The sequence below is a fragment of the Bos grunniens genome, chromosome 14, assembly GCF_055505025.1.
Source record: "Bos grunniens cultivar Pamir isolate PY7600 chromosome 14, Bosgru_T2T1.0, whole genome shotgun sequence".
NCBI classification, from domain to species: Eukaryota; Metazoa; Chordata; class Mammalia; order Artiodactyla; family Bovidae; genus Bos; species Bos grunniens.
The window spans coordinates 12538793-12544792 of NC_141178.1; positions in this window are offsets into that span (position 1 = coordinate 12538793).

Here is a 6000-nt window from a genome sequence, read left to right on the forward strand (position 1 = left end):
AAGATCCTCTGGAACAGGAAATGGCAACCCACTCCAGTATTCTTGTCTGGAAAAATTCTATGGACAGAGGAGCCTGGTAGGCTGCAGTCCATCCGTGGCAGAGTCCGAGGCGACTGAGCTTGCATACCCACACACCCCACTTTTAGGAAACTTCTTGCACATGTGCCCAGAGAAATACCTACAGATACAAGAGTATTCATGGCAACACTTTTTAGTTTTCAAAAACTGTAAACTTAATTGTCATTAATATGAAATAATCAAAAAGAAAAAATCAATAAACTCTGTTGTATTTATGCCATCTAATATATAAAGCAGAAAGAATGCTATGCGGCTGCTGCTAAGTCGCTTCAGTCGTATCCGACTCTGTGCGACCCTATAGATGGCAGCCCACCAGGCTCCTCTGTCCCTGGGATTCTCCAGGCAAGAATACTGGAGTGGGTTGCCATTCTCCAATGCATGCATGCACGCTAAGTCGCTTCAGCCGTGTCCGACTCTGGGCGACCCTATGGACAGCAAGCAGCCCACCAGGCTCCTCTGTCCACGGGATTCTCTACACAAAAATACTGGAGTGGGTTGCCATTTCCTTTTCCAGAAAGAATGCTGTATTTAATGCTATATCCAGCGCTATATGTACTAACATGGATAATCTAAAAAATGGTTAAGGAAATACCCATTCACATGTAGAAAAGTATACAGCATTTAAATAGCTCTAAACATATAACAAATTTTTAGGAGCATATATATGTTACAAAATTAAAAAGAAAAGCACTGGAATGATAAACACTAAAATTGCAAGACAGCAGTGAACCACAGAGAGATGTAATTGATGAGCTTCATAAGCTTTGATAATATTTTATTTTTTAGGCTGGTGTTTTTTGGTGTGTCTGAAATATTTAACAAATTATTTTTTTAATTTTTTAAAGTGAATCTCCTGTCCACTCCCCTTCTCAGCCATCCAGTTTCTGCCATTAGCTAACAGTTTCTCTCTTTTACTGTTTTTTTTCAGAGAGTCAATTGTTGCATTTATATTTATTACTTTTATATGTCCATCAACTTCTCCCTAAGCTCTGCTTTAACTGTAACTAATATATTAATTGGGCTTCCCTGTGGCTCAGACGGTAAAGCGTCTGCCTGAAATGTGGGAGACCCGGGTTTGATCCCTGGGTTGGGAAGATCCCCTGGAGAAGGAAATGGCTACCCACTCCAGTATTCTTGCCTGGAAAATTCCAAGGACTAAGGAGACTGGTAAGCTACAGTCCATGGAGTAGCAAAGAGTCGGACAAGACTGAGCAACTTCACTTTCACTAACATATTAAGTACTTTGCCGACAAAAATCCGTCTACTCAAAGCTATGGTTTTTCCAGTAGTCATGTATGGATGTGAGAGTTGAGCACTGAAGAATTGATGCTTTTGAACTGTGGTGTTGGAGAAGACACTTGAGAGTCCCTTGGACTGCAAACCAGTCAATCCTAAAGGAAATCAGTCCAAAATATTCATTGGAAGGACTGATGCTGAAGCTGAAACTCCAATACTTTGGCCACCTGATGAGAAAAGCCGACTCATTGAAAAAGACCCTGATGCTGGGAAAGATTGAAGGCAGGAGAAGGGATGACAGATGTTGAAATGGATGGACAGCATCACCAACTCGATGGACATGAGTTTGAGTAAGCTCCAGGGGTTGGTGATGGACAGGGAAGCCTGGTGTGCTGCAGTCCATGGGGTCACAAAGAGTCAGACACGATTGAGTGACTAGACTGAACTGAATATATTAATACCATATATGCTTTTATTATTGGTATTTTTTACATAGTCTGGTTTTCTTATCTTTAATTCTCTTTTTGACCTAAAAGCGATGTGAGGTAGATTTAAAAATATAATATCTGGAGAATTGTCTGGCTGTCCAGTGGTTAGGACTCCACACTTTCACAACGGGGTGTGGATTCAATCCCTGGTTGAAAAACTAAAATCCCAAAAGCAATGTGGCCTAATAATGATAAATTATTTTTTAGAACAGCCTTACTTTTATGGGAAATTGAGTAGGCAGTACAGAGTTCCTATCTATGGGCTTCCCTGGTGGCTCAGACGGTAAAGAATCCACCTGCAATGCGGGAGACCTGGGTTCAATCCCTGGGTTGTAAAGATCCCCTGGAGAAGGGAATGGCTACCCACTCCAGTATTCTTACCTGGAGAGTTCCTATCTCTATATATCCCCCTCTCACTAATCAAAGATTCCCCTATCACTAACCAGGACACCACAGCAGTGAAAGTGCTGAGTCCTAAACATTGGATACACTGGACCACCAGGGAATTCCCAGGACTGTACATTGATTACAATTGATGAGCCAGTATTGATACATTGTTATTAATTACAGTCCATTATTACCTTATGTTTCAGTCTTTGTGTTGCACGAATATACCACTGTGTGTATTTGAATGTATAGATTATCTCTGAAATAATTATGCAAGAAACTGATAATTATTTTTGCCTCCAGGGAGGAGAACTTGATGAGTTCCCCTCATCAATAGAGGGGAACTCATAGATATAGTTCTTATATCTATGAGTTAAATAGAACTTATTTCCTAAATAAATAGAACTTATTTCCTAATAAAAAATAAAAGTTTTCAAGATGAATATGAATTGAGGAGTGTAAAAAACTGGTATAAACAACTCTTTTGAGAACTTTTGTTTCATAGGACAAAGAAATGAGGTAATTGTTGGAGGGAAACATGGAATCAAAGAGTGTTTTTAGGATGGAGTATAATAGAGCATGTAGACTGCTGGGAATGAAGCAGTGGAGAAACACTGATGATGAAGACAGAGGGGACAATGTATTGCATGGATGGGAGGAATGGTATCTGGTAGCCAAGTAGAAAGTGATCTTTGCTGTTAATAGAATACCTGCTCCCTGGGAACCAGGGGCAAAAAGGAGTCCATGGGTTCACAACAGATGGGAGTAATAGTTTAGTATGTGGAAGCAAGAGAGTTCCTTTTTTATGATTTTTACTGTCTCAGTGTGATCATCAGCTACAACTGAGAGGGCAGAAAGATATGTAGGAGGTCAAAACAGTGAGATGTATTAGCCAGACTTCTGGGAGAGCCCAGAATCCCTGATTGGCTATCCATCACTTCTCACAGTGTGAAGGATCCCAAATTCAGTTCTCCTTGCTCACTCTTTCACCTTGTCCCACTTTGATGATTCAACAATTCCCATCTAGATATGGCTCCCTTAATCCAGAGGTGTTTTACATCTCTGTGCCCTTGCTTACATGTTTTCCTCTACTTTCCATATGACCCCTTCAATATGGCTTTCAAAAACCTATGTACAGTTACAATAGCATCTAAAAGAATGAAATACCTAACGAATGGATTTTACCAATGAGGTGACTAGCTTGTACAATGGAAGATACAGAATACTGCTGAAAAAATTAAAGAGGACTTAAATAACTGAAAAAACATTCCATGTTCATGGATTGGAAGACTTAATATTGTTAAGATGACATTACCCAAAGCAATCTAGAAATTCAATGCAATCCCTATCAAAGTCTAACAGGCTTTTTTCTCCTGAAATGGAAAATCTGCTCCTCAAGTTCATATGGACTTGCAAGGTGTACCAAATAGACAAAACAATCTTCAGGAAAAAGAGCCAATTTTGAGGATACACACTTCCTTATTTTAAAACTTACTGCAAGACTAGAGTAATTATAAATGTGGTAATGGCATAAGGATAAACATATAGACCAATGGAATAGAATTGAGTCATAAATGATAAGATGCTCAACAGCACTAACTTTTAAAGGAATAGAAATCAAAACTACAATGAGGTACCACTTTACAACAGTCACAATGGCTGTGATTAAGAAGTCTACAAGTAACAAATGCTGGAGAGGGTGTGGAGAAAAGAGAATCCTATTACACTGCTGGTGGGAATGTAAATTAGTGTAGCCACTGTGGAAAACAGGATGGAGGGTCCTCAAAAAACTAAAAATAAAGTTGCCATATGATCCAGGAATCCCACTCCTGGGCATATACCCAGACAAAACTAATATGATGCAAAAAGATACACGCACCCCTATGTTCATAGCAGTGCTATGTCCAACAAATAGATGGAATATTGTTTAGTTTCTAAGTCATGTCTGACTGTTTTTGCAACCCCATGGACTGTACCCTGCCCAGCTCCTCTGTCCATGGGATTTCCCAGGCAAGAGTACTGAGAGGATCTTACCGATCCATGGATTGAACCTGGGTCTCCTACATTGGCAGGCAGGTTCTTTGCCACTGAGCCACCATGGAAGCCCAGTATGGAATGTTGCTGCTGCTGCTAAGTCGCTTCAGTCGTGTCCGACCCTGTGCGACCCCATAGATGGCAGCCCACCAGGCTCCCCTGTCCCTGGGATTCTCCAGGCAAGAACACTGGAGTGGGTTGCCATTTCCTTCTCCAATGCATGAAAATGGAAAGTGAAAGTGAAGCCACTCAGTCATGTCCGACTGTCAACGACCCCACGGACTGCAGCCTACCAGGCTCCTCCGTCCATGGGATTTTCTAGGCAAGAGTACTGGAGTGGGGTGCCATTGCCTTCTCCGTATGGAATGTTACTCATCCATAAGAAAAGAGTGAAATAATGCCATTTGCAAAAACATGGCTGGACCTAAGAATTGTCACACTAAGTAAGTCAGAAAGAGAAAAATACCATATCACTTATATGTGGAATCTAAAATATGACACAAATCAATATATCTAAAAAAAAAAAAAAAAACAACAACCAGACTCCCTGATATAGAGAAAAGAGTTGTGGTTGCCAAGGGGGAGGTAGAGGAGGAAAGGATTGGAAATTGGGGCTTAGCAGAGGCAAACTATGCACCACACAGCTCCCCCACTCCTCAGACTTGATTTTTTTTTTTAATCTGTACTCTGGAGTATATTCAGCAGACTAAGTTCTAGAGCCCAGCCAGCTTTAGCCTTTATTTATTCATAGGTTAGTGTCCTCCTTTTAGCCTATGAGCTTCTTCCAAGGTGGTGATAATACCCTAAGTACTCAAACATGTTTATTGAATGAATTGATTTTTTTTCTCTATTTCAAATCACACATAAAATTATGTATTATGCCTGTTTTATGTATCAAATGCTCAGATTGTACTATTCTTTTTCTTTCATTTTTGTCTCTTTTGGTTATCAGATTTGGAAACTTGTCTGGTTTCCACCTGTAAATAGCCCATAACAGCTATTGTTGTTTGACCTGCCACAGTGTCTTTCCTTTTTGATTTTCACCACCCTGCTGTGAAAAGAGCCATCTGAAGGAAAACAGGAATTGCCTCTAACGTGAAAAGCAATTTATGCGAATCTGAACGCCTGCCAGGGACGACATGACAAAAAGGCAGAGATGGCGGGAGAGAGCCAGGCAGCCCACAAGGGCATGTTTGGTAACAGAGGAGCTCTTTTCCAAGGTTTTGGACATGCATATCAGTACACAGAGCAGGGGGAGAGTTGGAGTGAACTGTCAAAGCTTTTCAGCCTCTCCAGAGATCAAGGACAGGGAGAACAACCAGTTTGGCAGTCTGGCAAACTGCCAACTGCACAACATCCGTCCACCAGTGGAAACACAAAAGGCCCTCATTTTCCTCCCTCTCTGGGCACCCTGATTAAAAGTAACAGCTGCTGCCCTTTCTCCACGAGACTTTATCATGATAATTCCCTACTGCCGAGGGCTTGCTGTGAAACTTCCACCTCATTTCTCAAAATGTGCTCTGGCGATTACCTAAAGATTTGAGAGGCACGGATTGCAAACTACTACCTACACAAACTATCTCCAAATAAGCACACCCACTTGTGCCTGTTGTTTAGAAAGATTAAATGACCCCAGCTATTCTTCGATGCTTTTCCAATCCCATGAAGGCATAACATTCTGGGATCCTGTCTATTCTGAAAACAGGCAAATAGCCAAAACTCTGTGGTTCAGTTGCACAGAGCTAGCATTGTGTAGACCATAAGCCTTACATACGGC